We start from the raw sequence: 19,805 nt of genomic DNA on the forward strand, positions 1-19,805 counted from the left end.
CATAGATATATCAAGGACATAGTCTAATTACAACATTACAAGGTTGAAACATGCATCAAACACCACTATTCCTGCTCATTTCAATGCAATTTTAAGGCCAGAGTCAATTTAAGGGCCCTGCGGCGGCCATCTTGAAAATGAGGCCTTTCCTGAAGTCAGATTTTGGCAGATTTTTAGTATGTTGTTAGGTACATCAGAAAGTACTGTAAACCACTGAGAAACCTTTTGTTAGAATTTTTTTGGGGTTAAGTCATAATTGCACTTGCCTAGCTCTAGCTCGAGCGTCTATCCCCCGCGCCATCACCAGTCATTCTTTCTTCACTCCGTCGGACGAGAGGGACGTCTGAGCAACACAGGAAGCGCGCGGAAGCTGCCTGCAAGCCTGCTGCTGCCTGCGACCCCACGGATGCTACTGCATTTAAACCAGTTCACCTCTCCTGTTCTCGCCGCTATTCTTGCCAAGGATTGCTTAATGTTTCGTAACACGCCGTGCTGCACTGGCAGCGTGGAAGAAAAACAGACGGGAGGATGCGGATCTACTAACAGAAAAGACACTACTGTTGGGATTTTATACTAGAGCATCGAATTCATACCTATGTGACCATAGAGACCGCCACTGAATGTGTTTTGTCTTCAAGCGCATCAGGACACGTACAAAACGGAGAAGAGGATTTTCTACAGAAATAAAAGAAATCACAGTGTACGCTGAGCGGGTAAGTGTACATTTTCAGGCTGCTGTGTATATTTTCAAGCTGACGAGAGCTATTGGCTATCGTGATAGCAGCACGTATCTGCAATAGCTGAGAGAGGTACCCCGACTGCCCAAACCCTCGTTGTAGCCATTCCCGTTTTTGGCATTGGGGATGATGGTTGACTAGAAGCTAGCACTGGTTACCTCACCATGCTGTTGCCTTTGTCTCGCCGTTGGCTAATGTGTTAGCTACCCAATGGCAGCACCTCACACTGACGTATTAAAAAATGCATGGTGCGTTTTATTACAGGTAACGTTAGCGAGAAATGGACTTGGATGAATTAAAGATGGGTTTATATGTGAGCAGATAACGGTAGCAGAATTCCTTTGCCAATGAACGGCTTGTCTCATTGATATAAACTTTCAAAAGCCAATTTCATATCTGTTGTTAGCTCCAGCCCGTGTTGGGTATTTTGATTTGTCATCCGTGGAGGCAGGGGGAATCTAGCTGTTGCGTTGTCTGATTCATGAAAATCCAATGTACAGTACTACTGACTGAATTGCGTTGTTTTGCTCATTTCTCCTGGTGAATTGATGCAGTCAGATATATTTGCTGATGCAGATCGGTATTTTCTTTTACAAGGTGAAACATTCTGACCGGATTGCTTTGAAATGCAATGCACACCGATCACTGAAAATGAGCAATAGGCTACCCTTGATTGGGCCATCCAATGAAACACACCACCAGCACTGGTACGCGATTTTGGAAACGTTAGCACAGTACCATGGAGAAGGCACGGGTGGATTAGTAGGATTTATGGTCAATTGCATGCCAACATAATGTCAATGCCGATTGCAATTGTGCCTCTAATGCAGCAGGACAACTCAATCCTAGCACCCTTTAGTTTCCAGCATAAATATGCGACGAGAATGTTTGAAGAGGCGGCATTTTCTCTCTCTCGCGAAATGTTCCCTACCCCGATCTGGAATATTTATTTATTTATCGCTTGACTCGCGCTCTGTCCGCTATCTGGTGCTGAATTGTGTCACCCTCGCGCGTGCGGCAGGGAAAATGGATCCAATCCCGTTCCCTGATACAGAGATCAGTCCTCGAGACCAAAGGAGAACGTTTGGCTTGGAAAGTGGTGGGACATTCATGGGGCAAATTGTCTGGATATTGCGTTATATTTGTGGAAAAAGTGGTAGGGGACATGCTAGGTTTATCTCAAAAGTGTTAAGGATAATGTTCCCACCATCCACAGCTAAAATTACACCCATGCCCGACACCTAGAATATGAGGAAACCCATTCAATACGGCATACAGACTGAGACTCCCAACGGAGTTCGCTCCCGGACGTGCGGTCCCCGGTGTTTCTATCACTCCCGGACTTGCGGTCCCCACCCGATTATATTTCACGTATTATCATATACTGCCACATACAAGCAATTTAGGGTTAGGTTTAGGTTTAGGGTTAGGGTTAGGGTTAGGTTTAGGGTTAGGGTTAAGGTTAGGGTTAGGTTTAGGGTTAGGGTTAAGGTTAGGGTTAGAAACAAAAAACTAACATCAACAAGATAACTGGCTCCGTAATATGGCGGTGGTACCGTTAGTCTGGCTAGTGGGAGCGAGATGAAATGGGAGTGTAATGAGATGGGAGCGTGAATCTGGGAATCTTCAATACCCATCAGTGAAGTGAAATGTAAACAGAGTCAGCGTTGCCTGTGTTTTTATGAACCCATGTTGCCAGTATCAGCTGTCCTGAGGCTATTCCTCTTGGTAAACAACATGAAACTGGCCCTTACCTTGCCACCCATTTTCACTATTCCTATGCAAGTGGCACCAGATGACTAGACTAGCAGAATATGGCCATGCCGTTCCATCATGTCCCATGTGTGGTAGGGGTGGGTATTGGCAAAGGGTTCACGATTCGATGCGCATCACGATACACATGCCACGATGCGATTCTATCACGATGCATTGCGATTCATGTACTACTGTGATGCATTGCGATATTTACTTCAGTAAATGTGTAAAATACACCTTATTTGTCAGTTGCTGTGTAGCTTTCTTAAGTCAGTTCATTCTATTTAAGCATTCTATCATCTGGGAGAGAGCTTACATCACAACAGAAATATTACCTATTCTCTACTGAACAAAATAACCCGTGGCAAATCGAATTTTATTGTTATCAAATAATCAGTTGTCATGAATCCATGCAGTATATTGAGAAAATAAGTATCACGATACCTTGTCATGAATCGATGCATTGTATCGTGAGAGTAAGTATCGCCATGCATCGATATGACGATTATTTTGCACACCCCTAATGTGTGGATGGCTTGGATTTGGACCATTTAGATAGTTCATGATGATGATGGGGGGATTGAATAAGCTGTCCCCCTGAATGCCTGCCATTTTCATTTTATGCTTGTCGAATGAATTGAATAGGCTTGGTGCTTGATGCCATTAAGGAGAAAGAGATGTCCTGTTGTGGGAGGGCATGTATAGAACTCTCTCCCTAACGGGCCAGGCCAGGGGCGTAAGCAACACATTTGAGGCCCTATGTACAATCGGCTCCAATGGACCCCCTCCAGCCATATACCTACATAAATCAGACTGTGTGTGTGGGGCCCCCAATACACATGGGGCCCTGGTGATTCAGTCACACTTTATCCTCCTGAATGACGCCCCTGGGCTAGGCCAGCAGACAGGCATGCTGTCTGTGTGTGTGTGTGTGTGTGTGTGTGTGTGTGTGTGTGTGTGTGTGTGTGTGTGTGTGTGTGTGTGTGACTGACTGGGCATGTTATTCAGCCCTCTGTTGTTGCCTTCACGAGAGTGACACGGAGGGACGAGAAGAGAAGAGAAGGCCACATTACTGTCATTGTCTTTTTCCTTGTTTTGGCTTTTGTCGTTACCAACTTTACGTCACGTCTTGTCTCATCTTGTTACAGTTGACCTATCAAATCCACTGTTGTTTTTGTGAGTGCTTTAGCCTGTGGGGTCGGTCGGTTGTGTGTGTGTGTGTGTGTGTTAAGGGGGATCCCTCCCCTCGTTAAGCTATAATGGGCAGTGAGTGTTATGCAGTGCATCAGGCATCCTCCACCCCACAAATCCAGCTGATGCTTAATGGAGACTTTCAGACAGACAGACATGGTATCCCCAAATCCAGCACAGAGGGGGTTAATGGGGACGTTCAGCCAGACATGGCATCCCCAAATCCAGAATCCAATAGGGGGTTAATGGCGACTTTGAACTGATCCACTGATTAATGGTTAATGCAGAGTTGGACTGCTGGCCAGATGTCAGGGATGGACTGGTGATCTGACATAAAGGGCATTTTCCCGGGGGCCCATAGTCCACAGGGGCCCCGATGTTGTTGTTGTTTTTTTTTTTTGATTGTTTGTTTTGTTAGGGACTCTTGCCTACAGTTCAGAAGGGGTGGACGTATTGGTCCATCATCAATATAGAGTATTGTATTTGCTTGTGATGTTGGCTTGATTATGTCCTCTTTTGAAAGTCGCTTTGGTTATAATTGCGTCTGCCAAATGCAATGTACTGTAATGTAATAGAGGGCTGAGTCAAGCAGGATGTAGTTTGAAAGCGGGTTGTGCGTGTAAGGGACCAGTATAAGTCAAAACGCCTGGATGTTTTTTGATCCCACTCTGCCCAGGTCAGAGGATGAGGAGAGGAGAGGAGAGGAATGGGCAGGGATGGGACGGATAGATAAGTGGAGGTGCAGGAATTCAAATGGGGGGGCCCCCCTGTAGTGCTGACTCTCAAAATCCGATCCCCCACGTCAAACACACACACACACACACACACACACACACACACACACACACACACACACACACACACACGCACGCGCACACGCACGCACACACACACGCACACTGCTAGCTAGTCAGTCAGTCAGTCAGGGGTGTCTATTGTCCTGCAGCCAAGCATGAGTGCGATGCTAAGCCCCTGTCATCTCTACCACTACCGGTACCATTGTCCCCCAGCACACACGCAGCTTTCCACACCACATTCCACTTTACTAGCCACACACACTACTGGCCACAAATGTGTGGATGTGTGCATGTTTGGCTGCCTGTTTTGTTGTGCTCATTTGGGACCGCACAGCACAGCACAGCACAGCAGAGAACAGGTTTTTAATGAAAACTTGTAGAATGGAGGATATGTAAGCATCCTCTCAATCTTCAGATGAACTGCTCTGTGATTATAGTGTGTGTGAATGTGTGTGTATACACCTGACGAAGACCGCCTGAGGTCGAAACGTTGTGTTCAAATAAATCGGTGAGCAGTAACAGTGTGCGGATTTCCTTTCTTCCTTTATGGATACAATACTTATCTAATCTGAAATCTAAGCCCAAGCAAAAATGGGGATATTCTGGGTTGTGGCCCTGCCGTAGCCTAAAGGTTAGGGCACTGCGTTGCTAGTACGACAGCGTCCCGGGTTCGATTCTGGCCCGGGTCATTTTCTGATCCTTCCCCATCTCTCTCCCCACTCACTTCCTGTCATAATCTCCACTTTCCTATCAATAAAGGTAAAATATATTTTTAGAAAGGGGGATATTGCACGGGTGAGGCATAAATGCAATTTCGTTGTGTGCTGTGTGCAGTGTTCACTTGTGTGCTGTGGAGTGCTGTGTCACAATGACAATGGGAGTTGGAGTTTCCCAATGGGCTTTCACTTTCACTTTTTTCACTTTTTAAGTTATATGTTGGTTAAAAGAGTTCGGAACTGGCATTGCAGGTCTCCTCTGTGTGCTGTAGTTCTGCGTTGTGCTGACAGAGGAGATCTGATGGGCTTTTCTCACTAATGGCGTCCCATGGGGTACGGGCTGAGGCTGAGCACGAGTGTGTTGTGTTTACGGAGGGAGATGTAGGCTTTTTTGGAAACTTTGTTGTTTTGTGTGTGTGTGGTTTTTTTGTTGTTGACGGCTCTGTCTCTTCGCACAAACATAAATACTCAACATCTTAGTCCCAGAAAGACTTGTGTGGTGATTTCCTCTGATTTCTCTTTCATCTTCTCTTTCATCTCCCCCCCCCACTCCTCCCCTAGTCTATCATGTCCTCCCCATGTAACTTGGTGTTTCTTAACGGGGGCATTAGGGAGCCATAGGGGGGCGTTGAGAAGGACCATTGGGATGCATTAGTAGTCTAGTCATATTTTATTTTTCAATACTAAAGGGGGCGTTGGCAGGCTTATGATGAGTTCAAGGGGACGTTAGTTCAAAAAGGTTGAGAACCACTCATGTAAACTCAAGGTTTTACTCTTGTGTATTGATGACTGACTGACTATGTACCACAGCAATATTAGTGACAGCGTCTCCTTGAGATAAAAACACACACAAGGCACAGAAAGGCTGTCTGATATCAGGGAAATGTAGTGGATAATAACAACATGCAATAAACAAATTACACAGTTTCATGTATTTGGGCTTAATTCTCACTTGCCCTAGAAAATAAACAGTCTATTGGGACTGCAGAGGGATGGGGGTCAGTGTAGTGTATGTTATTTTGGTGATGGATTTGACTTGGTGAAGAACATCTTTGTTTGTCTTTTTATGTAGTACACCACTAGGGTTGCCACCTTTCAGCAACTAAAATAAGGGACACCTGCATTTTTTAGAAGCAATTTCCTGCATTTTAACCACATTGTGGCCTGTTTCAGCCTTAGCTATTAATGAGAATAAGGAACTTAAAGGAATAAGTACTTAACTTCCCAATAAGGGACGATTCTGTATTTCAAGGGATGGGTGGCATCCCTATACACCACCCACCACCCACTTTCCCCCCACTATACTGCTTGAGTCCTCTCTGAACTTGACGAGGTGGATGTGATGTGTTTGAATGTTACTGACTGGCCAAAATGAATTTGAGGTTTTTGCTAGACTGCATTCCCGCTGAAAAGAGTCGTAAAGGACTTTCGATGGAAGGCTACTGTAGCCCAGCTCTGTAGTTCAGTAGCCAGATGAGTAGGGAGACAAAAAAAACAGAAATTCAACTGAACACAATCCATCAGTTCGCAACTGCACAGTAAGAGCACTTAACAAGAAGACACAATTTGAAGTCCAACAGAAACAAGAAGAATCCCACACTGGGGGACTCATTTTTGCTGCTTTTGTATTTAGCCTAGTGAGCAACACGTTTCGCTTGCGCTTCGTCAGGTTCACTCAAAGTCCTAAAAATTAAGTCCACCAGTGTGGGGTGATTCTTCCTTGTGTCCCATGGATTACTGCTGACTGCACTTCACCAGCACCTGGAAACTGGCTGTGCATGCAGTAGGATCATCAGATCTTTGAACACTCTTTGAAGTCTTTGTGTGTTGTAGGCTACTGTGTAGCCTGCTTGGCTATTGTAATCTGTGACGTAAGCGTTAATCATACAGTAGTTTATCCGCTGACGGCTGATGACGTGTCTGTACCGGTAATTGTTTTCGAAGCCAAATATAGTTACGTTTTGTTCACAAATGGCTAGTGGAGGGTGGGTGCTTTATTTTATCCCATTTTAGCCTAAGCCATTTTTGGGAAAGGGTGCCCTCTGCCTATTAAATCCTAAATATCTCAGCCTCCGAAGCACATACAAACGTGAAATAAGCTGCATTTAAAAGCTAGGACCCTCATTTTGCATTAGAATGTGTTCATTCAGCTCTAACATCCACGTTTTTAACAGAAAACCCTCAAATCTCAAGAACCTGAATTCAGCGTTAATGTGTTTCCAGGCTACAATGGGTTAAACCATGCAAGGAATTTGCAGTCTGATCTCACACTATCCAATTTCTATTAGTAGGATGCAGGGTCAAAATGTAAAGTTCATGGAAGGCAAGGAAGACACACACACACACACACACTCTCTCTCTCTCAGTATTTTCGTCACGATTATGAACAGGATGAAAAGGGAGCCGAGCGGTGTGCATTTCTTCCTCTTGCCTCTTACACAATCCAGGCAGCACTGTCGCGCAACACTCGAGGGAACCCCGATCATGCCTAACGTGACGGATGAGGATGGCAGTGCCGTTCCACTCCACCAAGCTCATGGTGCCGTTTGTGTATAGTGTGTGCAGCGCACAGCATGTACATGTACGCCTTTATATAGTATTGTGTGTGTGTGTGTGTGTGTGTGTAGGTAGGTGTACATAATGTTTGTGTATGCCTACTTTAAGCTTGTGTGTGTGTGTGTGTGTGTGTGTGTGTGTGTGTTGTGTACAACATCGCCTACTGTAGGCATGTGTGTGTGTGTGTGTGTGTGTGTGTGTGTGTGTGCATAGTGTGTGTGTGTGTGTGTGTGTGTGTGTGTGTGTGTGTGTATGTGTTCCTGGTTGCCTACTAGGCATCAGTGTGTGTGTGTTCCTGGTTGCCTATTGAAGGCATGTGTGTGTGTGTGTGTGTGTGCTCCTTTCTGGTTGCCTTTTTTTGCGTCGCCATATTCATATGGCTGTCGCCAACCCATGCTTATCCCCATGGTAACAGTCAAGGAATTTGTTGGGTTTGTCATTGTGACATGGCTTAATTAGCATTTATTAGCTATATTTAGCTTGGAGGGGGCGCGCCGCGCCTATGGCTGGGGTGTTATCACAGAGCTGAGACCTCTTCTCTTCCGTTTCGGTTTCTATTTCTGTTTCTATTTCTGTTTCTCTTCTTTCCTTCTTCTCTTCTTTTCTGCTTGTATTCTTTTCTTTTCTTCTCTTCTCTTCTCTTCTCTTCTCTTCTCTCTTTCTGCTTCTCTTCTCTTCTCTTCTCTTCTCTTCTCTTCTCTTCTCTTCTCTTCTCTTCTCTTCTCTTCTCTTCTGCTTGTATTCTTCTCTTCTCTTCTCTTCTCTTCTTTTCTGCTTGTATTCTTCTCTTCTCTTCTCTTCTCTTCTCTTCTCTTCTCTTCTCTTCTCTTCTCTTCTCTTCCTTCACCTCTCTTCTTCTGTCTGCTTCTCTTCTCTTCTCTTCTCTTCTCTTCTCTTCTCTTCTCTTCTCTTCTCTCCTCCCAGTGGAGATCTCGCAGCCTTTGCAAGCATCAGACATTTCTTCCCAATTATTTTCTTTCCCGCTGACCTTACCTCATCGCCTGTAATAATAATATTGGTGGAAGAACAGAATTGTATCGTGACTCCTTCTCGTCGCCGGTGACGATGTGAGTGAATGGTAGGGCTAGGGGTGGGCGATATGGCAAAAATGTTGTATCACGATTTTTTAACATGAAATCACGATTTCGATTTTTTATCACGATCTTCCATCCAAAAAAAAAACAACAAAAAATAACTTTCATATACTTGCAATTTCTAATTTGCAGTCAATAAAATGTTAACACACTGATGATACTCTCATAAAGTGTACAATTGGAATACAATAATGTAAAGAATAAAGTGAAGACAACAACACAAGTGAGAAAACGTCACTCTGATACTAATAATAAACATCCTCACTGCAAGACGATCTATACGATTTCTCCACTTTGGCAGATTCGAGACGATATTTTACTCAATATCACGATTCACGATATAATATCGTCATATCGCCCACCCCTAGGTAGGGCTGTACTCACGATTCGGTTTTTATCACGATTCATGACCTACGGTTCGATACACCCCTCGATTTTACATTTACCAATATTATAATATTTATAAATAAGAACTATGATAGTTCAAAGGTAGTGTAGGTTACAGGAGGCTACAAATATATTTTTTAAAAAGTTTATATATAATAATGATGATGCTTGGAAGCACCATCACTTCATATCATGTGGTAGTTTTCTGGGCAGATGGGTGTCAAAACGTTAAAAGGGCGTATCACGATACTGCCTCTTTGTATCACGATACAGTATCGTGACTCTGTGTATCACAATTTCTCGGTTCGATACAATATCGTTACAGTCCTAGTGAATGGTGATCATTAAGCGTTCTATTCTGAGTGAAAAGGATCATGGGAGAGAAACATGATGATGAACATGCAGCATTGGCCTCCCTGTGTCTATGTATATCGGTCCTGTTTTGGCACTAGTTATTTTGTCCTATTTTGAGAACCGCAATATGTTTTGTTGGTTTCTGCATTTGAATAGCTCAGAGAGATGATTGGTGAATAGACAGCCTAGTAATAAACTTGTCACGGAAGCGCATCACGTGAGCGGACCGCATTTTTGAGTGGCAGCCGTTTCCAGAGGTTGCATATTCTGTTCCTAACAGGATGGCTGTAGTTTTGAAAACGCATATGCTGCCTCATGTGACTACAAATCTGAACTACCCAAGTTACCGCCTGCTTGGATGATGAAAGTGTGTTTTTAAGTACAGTGTCTTTTTTTTGTCTTTTGCCGTAGAAAGCATTTTTTTTTATTGTCATCATCTGTGATTTTGAAACCATTTCACCACAAACACACGCACCCTCTTGCAGAGCCGTATGTTGCAAGAGTGAATTGATTGCCCACACAAATTCAGATGGAAGCGGCCTTGCTTATACACGACTGTGTGGCTTTATACTCTGTATGTGGTGTAGGCCCATAGATGTGTGTGTGTGTGTGTGTGTGTGTACGTGTGTGCGTGTGCGCGTGCGCGCGTGTGTGTTTGTGTGTGGGCACAAAACAGATACTGGCTTTCATCTGCTCCTATTTCCAGTGTGTGTGTGTGTGTGTGTGTGTGTGTGTGTGTGTGTGTAGAGAGAGAGTTAGCGAATGGGCATTTATGTTTGAGGCTGTAAGAGAGTAAGTGAATGCATGTGTGTGTGTGTGCGCAGTGCATGGGCGTTTATGTTTGAGGGTGTAAGAGAGTGAATGCACAGTGTGTGTGTGCAGTGCATGGGCGTTTATGTTTGAGGGTGTAAGTGCCTGTTCTCGATCCTAATTTGGCGTTGTGTTAGGGTGGGGCGATGTCAGGTTTTCATCGCATCCTAGTTAAGTAAGCATCCATCACCTCCAACCTGTCATAGCCCCTCCTATTAGTTTAGTCTTCATCCTCACATTGGATTTTGTAAGGATTCTGGCACACCTCCTTGGGCCAGGTAGCCTGGTCCTGACCATCCCATAATACTACCATTTCCATTTCGTATTCATGGTCTGGACTTTGTTTCATCTGACGCGATTGCAGGAAGCAGGAAGGACATTTTCGGAAAAATCAGGATTTAACTTATAAGTTGTTGAACAAACATGTCTGACGTCTATCTATGGCGATGTAGGACCGTTTAACAGACATGTCTGACAGAACCTCCTACCGTAGGATAAAATTACAATGTAGGACCGTTTGACAGAACAAATAATACGGGAACTCCTCCCATTTTGTTGAGAACCGTACAATCATTAGCAAACCAAGGGAGGCCATTTGGGAAATGCCGCTTGGGAAATGTTAATTGTTGTGCTCTTGGTCAGATCAAGTCTCGAAGAGATTTGAAAGTCGATGTTAGTCAGGCTAAGGTGGTACAACCACAACCAATTCAAATAAATTAGTTGGTAATGAATGTACTGCAATCAGTATGCATCTTCAGTATACAAAAATCCACTAAACACAAAAATAATTGAAGCTTAGTCCTTATAATAGTGCCATTAGCTGTGGTTGCGCGCTGACGTGTGTTAAGTAACAAAACGTCATTGACTCGACTGTTTACTCTCCTCTGTTGTTGACTTGACTTTGTCATCTACATTATGCTCTAGTGAATGGAGTTGGGCTAAGGAGAAATGGGGGCGTTTCTGATGTAAATGTAATTTCCTCCGTACACGACATACCAAAGTAAGGTCAAATTCCACTGCAGTGCAAATTATTGTTTGATCACTGTAACAGTGTATCAGTGTTTCTCAAGGTGTGTGTGTGTGTGTGTGGGGGGGTGTGACATCTGATTTTGGGGTTTTTTCCCCCCAAGGAAATGATTTCCTGTCTCGCCAATAAGTCAATAAGTTTAAAACCCTCACCAACATTATTTATATTATTAATAGTCATGAATTTGAATACCACAGGAAATGAACACACATCTGCATTCGACTGCAGTCCCTCTTTGTTTAATCTCACCAGTCACTTTTCCTTCCACCTTTCCTTTGAGTTTGAGAACCACTGCTGTAACTCAACAACACAAAAGTCTTAACAGACAAAATAATAAAAAAGGTTCAATGACGTCATCTGTACTCACCAGTTCTTGAATTGTCTACACTGGTGGTATCATGTAACTCCCGTTCATTGACTTCACTGTTCTAACTTTTATCCATAAATGGCAGTTATGTGTCATAGAAGTTGACCTTGACAGTGTATATGTGACCTTGACTATCTAGTACTGAAACACTCCAATACCTTTTTCCACTCCAACCACTTTTTAAATCCTGAAAAAACTTGCAAGGCTCTCAAAATGCTGCAAATAACTGTAAAAGCTCAGTGTTTTCTTGCTACTATACAGTAGAACGAACTAGTTTGAATGGTGCAGCGTACTGTTTGAATGGTCACAGATTGGCAAGATTGACATAATTGTCTTTATGAATGATGACCTTGCTTTGACTGTCTAGCCTTAGTGTCTTCAGTGGCACAGTTGTTAAAATAATTGCTTTTTTTTAACTCCGTTTCCAGTTGAAATGTTGATTTCAGTTGAAGCCTTGTCCCCGAACACATCAGAAATTCGTGCTTCGTAATTTATTGAACAGTGTCTGATAGAGCTGGGCAATATGACGATATATATCGTTATCGTGATATAAAAGTATATATCGTGCCCTTTCTCCTCTATCGTTTATATTGTGAGAGACTAATGTTATCAATTTTATACAATTTAATATCATTTAATTACATTTCATCAAGTTCATGTTCGCTCTCAGTTCATGTAACAAAAAATAAGAATAAAAAGATTCATTGTAAAGAAATGTGATTTTGCGACACAAAATAAAGAGAAAATAGAGAGAATAATTGAAAACATGTGTAATTGTGGTATATCGTGATATATATCATTATCGGGATATAAAGTAGTCCATATCGTCGTGATATAATTTTTTTTCCATATCGCCCAGCCCTTGTGTCTGAGTTATCTCTAGGAAGAGATCATGGGACCACAGCTACACACAGCTAGCTACAACAGAAACACATTTCACCCAGCGAGGATTCATGGTTGGCCCACCTTCGTTATGTCTCCCCCTCATTACACACTGTAGGAGAGGGAGGGAGAGAGAAAAGTAGTTGGAGGAAAAGAGAAAGGGGGAGAGAGAAGCAGTTGGAGGAAAAGAGAGGGAGAGAGAAGCAGTTGGAGAGAGAGGAAGAGAGAGAGAGGGAGAGGGAGAAAGAAGGAACAGCAGAGAGAGAGAGAGAGAGAGAGAGCAGAGATAGATAGAGAGAGAGAGGGAGAGAGCGAGAGAGAGAGAGAGAGAGAAGCGATGAAGAGAGAGAGAGAAGCGATGGATAGAGAGAGAGAAGCGATAGATAGAGAGAGAGAAGCGATAGATAGAGAGAGAGAAGCGATAGATAGAGAGAGAGAAGCGATAGATAGAGAGCAGCGATAGATAGAGAGCAGCGATAGATAGAGAGCAGAGATAGATAGAGAGAGAGAGGGAGAGAGCGGCAGTTGGAGGGAAGGAGAGGGAGAGAAAGAGGCAAAGGGTTAGGGAGGAATGTTCAGGTATGAGAGCCCTTTGGCGGTTCTTTTCCTCTGCGAGTGTGTTCTCTTCAGATAGCAGCTGGCCAGGCCTCGAGCTACAGGCTGCAAGCAGGCACGCGACCCATGACCTATGACCTATGACATCTGATCCAGCTGAGACTCGTGGCCAAACAAAAACACAAAATCGGGGCCAAAGAATTCAGGGAAGGGAGAAGAGAAGGAGAAGAGTAGCTCAGAGGGGTATACTAAGGGTACGTTCCAATATGCGACCTTGTTTCCTCCACTTGTGCTTGTGGCCTCGTACCAGGAAGTAATATGTCATGATGACATCACTGACAACAGCATTATATTTCAATATCTTGCAAAAGCTCAATTCTAAAGTCATTTTCTCATTTGCAAATGGGATGGTGAATGAAAAGTTGTTGTGGCTAGGCTGACAGCTGGGAAACTTAATTGTTTTTTCCACGGAGGAGGGGCCAGGAGGCGGGGCAAGGCCACAAGCACAAGTGGAGGAAGCAAGGTCGCATATTGGAACGCACTCTACGAAGCAGGTTGAGGAGTAAACCAGGTAAATCAGCGGTTCCCAAACTTTTCCCCCTGCGCACCCCCTTGCACATTTCAATGTGGTTAGCGCACCCCCTAAGCGAATGTTGCACCACCGCATATTTTGGGTAATCCTGATTTCCAATCGACCTGACGTTTTTTCTGCCGTCATTACAATGGAACTTATTGCATGACAAGTCTATGAGTTATAAATTACACTTCAGATGGATACAATTCATCAAACAATTAAAGCTACCTGACGTTCATTAATGCTGGATAAAGAAAACACACATTTCCACCATTGCTCTACTCAGCTCGCGCACCCCCTAGTGACAGGCCGCGCACCCCCAGGGGTGCACGCACCCCAGTTTGGGAAACCCTGAGGTAAATCATCTAATAGAGGACCCTGGAGTCCTCATTTTCTTAAAGGGGCACTGTGCAGGAAATGGTCAATAAAGGTACTGCAACAATGCTGTTCATTGAAACTGGGCTGCCTATTGCCAACTTTGATCTTTACATGAAAGTTTACTAAGTAATAAACAAATATTTTCTAGTGTGGTCCAAGTAGAGTCATTTTTGCAGCTAAAAATGGCTATTTTTGGAAATTCAAAATGGCGGACCATGGAGAAGATCCCCCTTTTCATGTATGAAAAGTGCAATTTTTCCAGTCATAATGAATACTTAGAATTTGATGGTGGTGGTAAGTATTCATGAAAAAGGTAACATTAGTGAATGGGCAGCATGAGTTCTGGAAATAAACAACTTAAAATCTCACACAGTGTCCCTTTAAGATAACACAGGCCGGCAGGCCTCTTCTATTAGATGATTTACCCCTTAACATAACCTGGTTTACTCCTGAACCAACTACTTTGTATAGGCCCCAGAAAACATGCAATTGCACTGAACACAATCAACAGAAAAGGGAGGATTTGAAGATTGAAAAAGATTGATGATTGGAAAAAAAGATTGAAGGATCTGTGTGAACAGCGAGATGGATGTGTCACACAGCCTGAAACCGTCCCACAAGGGAAATTCGTTTTCAGTGATCTGTCACAAAACTTAAACGCATGACTGCCAGAGTAGGTGAAAGATGGATTAAATGTTGGTGCCTGTAGGGGGAGGTGGGGGAGGTGGGGGAGGTAGGTGTAGAGGAATGGAGGGAATCACACTCATCAAATAAATCAATTCTCAGCTCATCATCATCTCTCCTCTCCTCTCCTCTCCTCTCCTCTCCTCTCCTCTCCTCATCTCCTCATCTCCTCCTCTCCCCCTCTCCTCCCCATCTCCCCCTCTCCTCTCCTCTCCTCTCCTCTCATCTCCCCCTCTCCTCTCCTCTCCTCTCCTCCTCTCGCCCTCTCCTCTCCTCTCCTCTCTCTCGCCTTCTCTCCTCTGCTCTCGCCTTCTCTCCTCTGCTCTCCTCCTCCCTGCTCTGCTCCTCTCTCCTCTCCTCTCCCTCTCTCCTCTCCTCTCCTCTCCTCTCCTCTCCTCTCCTCTCCTCTCCTCTCCTCTCCTCTCCTCCTCTCCTCTCCCTCTCCCTCTCCCTCTCCCTCTCCCTCTCCTCTCCTCTCCTCTCCTCTCCCTCTCCTCTCAGTTCTATCCAGGTCACCTCCATCCCCTTGCTGCATAACACGTTGATGACTTATAGGAGGCGGCACGCCAGCCAAAGCCCCGTGACTTGTCTGTTTTAGATGAGGAAAGAGTTCAATATGTGTGCACGTGTGTGTGTCTGTGTGCCTGTGCGCGTGTGTGTTATTTAATCAGTCTTACAAACCTGCAGTGTTAATGTTTGTCAATGATCTGTGTATCTTTCCATGTGCTGTGATTCAAATAAAAGGCACTAAACTGTAGGGGTGTGCAAAATAATCGTCATATCGATGCATCGCGATACTTACTCTCACGATACAATGCATCGATTCATGACAAGGTATCGTGATACTTATTTTCTCAATATACTGCATGGATTCATGACAATTGATTATTTGATGACAATAAAATTCGATTTGCCACGGGTTATTTTGTTCAGTAGAGAATAGGTAATATTTTTGTTGTGATGTAAACTCTCTCCCAGATGATAAAATGCTTAAATAGAATGAACTGACTTAAGAAAGCTACACAGCAACTGACAAATAAGCTGTATTTTACACATTTACTGAAGTAAATATCGCAATGCATCACAGTAGTACATGAATCGCAATGCATCGTGATAGAATCGCATCGTGGCATGTGTATCGTGATGCGCATCGAATTGTGGACCCTTTGCCAATACCCACCCCTACTAAACTGTGTGATGTGCCATACTTTACTTCAAGCAGATTCTGAGTTGTCATACCTCTCGCTGTGACTAGCCATGATGTTTCTGTTTTTAGGTAGGGAAGAGAGGGGTCAGTCTTATGTGTGGTGTCAGTAAGGGTCAGTCTTACTGTATGTATGTGTAATAGGTGGGTGGTTGGCTTGGGCCACTCTCGGTGACTTAGTTTTGCATACTTGCGGCTGATTAAATGGTCATGGCACTGCAACTCCACCTGAATGCCTGTGACCTGGCAGGTGACCTGACCACTTCGTCACAATGTGTCGTGTCGCATCACACCGGCCTGGTTTGGCCTGGCCTTGCATGCCTCGCGCGGTGAGGGAATGTTTTGTGTACTTCAAGTCTATTCTAATTTAGAATCTAAATAGGCAAGTGGTCATACCTCTCCATGTGTCTGTGTGTGGGTTTGCCATAACTTACTTCCTAAGGAAATGCTAAATAGGTGCGGTAGGTAGGTGGTCGACTCGCACCACTCTCAGCGTCTTAGTTCAGCAACAGCAGCTCCACCTGGATGTCTTTGACCTGGCAGGTGACCCCCTTCATCGCTTCGCTTCGCGTCGCGTCGTGTTGCGTCACATCACGCCGGCCTAGCTTGCCCTGGCCTCTCATGCCTGGCCCCGTCTCGCGCGCCACGGTGAGGGAATGGGGTCATGGCTGTGTTGTGTTGTGGTGCTAGCTGTGTGTTGGTGAGTGAGTACGTGTGTTAGTGCAGGAGAGATGGGCCCGGTACAGTACAGTAGACTAATCCTGTTAGTGCAGGTCTGCCTCAACCTCTCTCTCGCCCAGGGGAGGGGAGAGGATGGGATTGAGACGGTGCAGGTGCTCTGTGTATTTTGGAGTTCACTAAATCACCAAAACGAGGCCTTTAGTCACCAGCACCGACAAAACACACACACACACACAACACAACAACAAACAGCATAGGTGATGCGCACACACACACACACACACACACACACACACACACACACACACACACACACACACACACACACACACACACACACACACACACACACACACACACACACACACACACACACTGAAACTGAAATCTGAACTGAAATCACTCATGTGGGGTTACTTACCAGTGAGTGTTAGTGTTTTGATGTACAGTAAAATGCACGCACACACACACACACACACACACACACACACACACACACACACGACACACACGACACACACACACACACACACACGACACACACACACACACACACACACACACACACACACACACACACACGACACATACGACACACACGACACACACATGCACGCACGCACACACACAGACACTTGCCTGGACACATCTGTGTGCAGGCTGCCATAAAATATGTGTGTGCATCCGTGTGTGTGTCTGTAGGCGGCAGTCTGGTAGGCAGCTGGTAGTTCTTTTGGCAGTTCATTGAACTCATCATCATCATAGTGACATGGATGAGTTTCTGATATAATGGACCTTCATGACTGATGTCCTGAAAAGGATAATGTTTGTGGCTTGTTTTTGCATACAATGAATGTAGTATTTTGTATGCACTGTATGCATGTTTATCTATGGTAACACTTGCTTTTTTGTTATGCAATTTAATGTGCAATGTGTTAGCACTCATCTTCTTTCCATGCTCACTTCCTCTCTCTCTCCCCATATGTAGAAAAGATAACAACTACATGACTATACAGATCTTAGATCTTTCTGGTATGCACCATATACAGAGCATGCACTGGCACATTCCATGGATAATGTTTACGTTAACTTATACTACATGGAATGTAGTGTGTCTTACTTGTATATGAGGAATGGTCCACTTTATAGTATGTTGTGACGTATAGAAATATTATATAACTTAGTCCATATGAATCACTTGGTATGTTGTACCGTGTCTGTTCCGTATGGGTCTGCCTGCACAGTGTCTGTTCCATATGGGTCTGCCTCCTTGAGATCTTCTCCCCTCTGTAGTCTCCTAACAGAACCTCCCGTCTATTCCCTGCCCTTCTCTGCAACTCATTCCTCTCTAGCATCCATAACATTGACTAGTCCTTGCCCTGGTCAATGAGCACATGACTAACATCATACCCATATGAAGCACTTTATACGTTGTAAGTTGTATGCATACCGTGTGAGTCTGCCTCCCTGAGATCTTCTCTCCTCTGCTCTCCTCAATACTAACAGAACCTCCAGTCTCTTCTCTTCCCTTCCCACCTCTGCAACTCTCTCCTTCCCAGCATCCATAACATTGGGTCCTCCTTCCCCTGTTCAAGCACATGACTCGCACATGCCTGCTGAACATCATGCATGATAATTGTACATCAATTCCCAACCACTTATATATTTTTAGAGCTTCCTTCTGTATGTTTTTGCTACAGTATTGCTCAGTACACGCCAAGCCCCCCCCCCATACCATTATACACACATGTCAACTCCCCCCGATACCCATTATCCACACTCGTCTATATTTGTCTCCTCACCAAGCTGCAGCTCCCCCTGACACTCATTACAGGCTAGCTAGAGAACCAGCCACTCTTCTCTATTCTCAGGATCCTTGCAGCTCAAATCCCACTGCAGTTCCCATCTCAGGATCCTTGCAGCTCAAATCCCGCTGCACTTCCCATCTCTGGTCTGCAGTTCCCATCTCTGGTCTGCAGTTCCCATCTCTGGTCTGCACTTCCCATCTCTGATGTTTTGCACGAGAGTTGCTGTGAATATTATTTCACCGTTAGGATGAAGGACTAAGTTACAGTACAGCCATTCTGAACTGAAATCCGTCACCAAATCACCGTTGTTTTGGTAGCCTTGTGTTGTGCGTACACGCATTTAGGAAAGCATACATTTTATTTGGAATATAATACCCAGACTATCCTTTCAGAAATTTGTTTTATTGTGTAAGGTCGTCTCACAAATATCGCACCAGTAAGCTTCCATACACAGATGCCTACACTACTGCACCCACACGTTGTGACACAGATGCCTACACGACTACTACACCCACACGTTGTGACACAATGACGCACAACGACTAACTTACTCCTCTGTGCCTACACTGTCACACAGCATCCTGGACAAAGGCAAAAATAAACTAGTCTGGAAGTCTTACTCATATAATCATTGTAACACTCACTCTTTAGTTTAGTGAATGCAGTGCACTGAAGCTGGTGTCTATATGAATGAGGGGGGCACACACACACACACACACAACCTTGTCCACACGCACACCTGGCGGTAAAAAAGGTGTTTATGCGTTTCTGAGTGTGTGCGTGTGTGGCTTTTAGAGGGGATGTCATGCTTGCATGCATGCTAGTGCGCGCACGTGTGTGAGAGATAAAACGTCAGTGACTTCTCCCAAGGTCAGAGCAATGGGGGACAGCAGCAGCAGCAGCAGCAACAGCAGCAGCACTGTGTAAAGGATGAGAGAGACCCCTGAAACAGGGTTGCCAAATGTGTCTGATCATTTCCAGCCCGAAAATGCTCAAATCCCGCCCAATTTGAAATTGTATTGATTTCTATGGCAATAAATCTGCAGAAAATCCCTCTCATTGCCTGTTCATATCCACTTTTGACCGCTGCAGACGGTCATCCTAAGCAGCCCAATTGGATGAAAAAACTACCCAATCTGGCAACACGGGCAACTCTGGCAACCCTGCCCTGAAGCAGATGTGCCCAATAGGGGTTCTCTCTCTCTTTGCTTCCAAACAACTGCTGCATTCCTCTTTTTACATGCTAAT

General features: G+C 44.5%; 1 protein-coding gene across 1 annotated transcript in view; it reads left to right on the plus strand.

The window, feature by feature from the left end:
* The first annotated feature begins 337 nt into the window (after nt 1-337).
* Nucleotides 338-19,805, plus strand: part of sptbn2 (spectrin, beta, non-erythrocytic 2) — a 153,835-nt gene continuing 134,367 nt past the window's right edge. The window contains exon 1 of the mRNA XM_063202726.1: nt 338-713. The gene's annotated coding sequence lies outside the window, so the exon portion shown is untranslated. The remainder of the gene's footprint in view (nt 714-19,805) is intronic.

The sequence above is a fragment of the Engraulis encrasicolus genome, chromosome 7 (genome assembly GCF_034702125.1).
Source record: "Engraulis encrasicolus isolate BLACKSEA-1 chromosome 7, IST_EnEncr_1.0, whole genome shotgun sequence".
Taxonomy (NCBI): domain Eukaryota; kingdom Metazoa; phylum Chordata; class Actinopteri; order Clupeiformes; family Engraulidae; genus Engraulis; species Engraulis encrasicolus.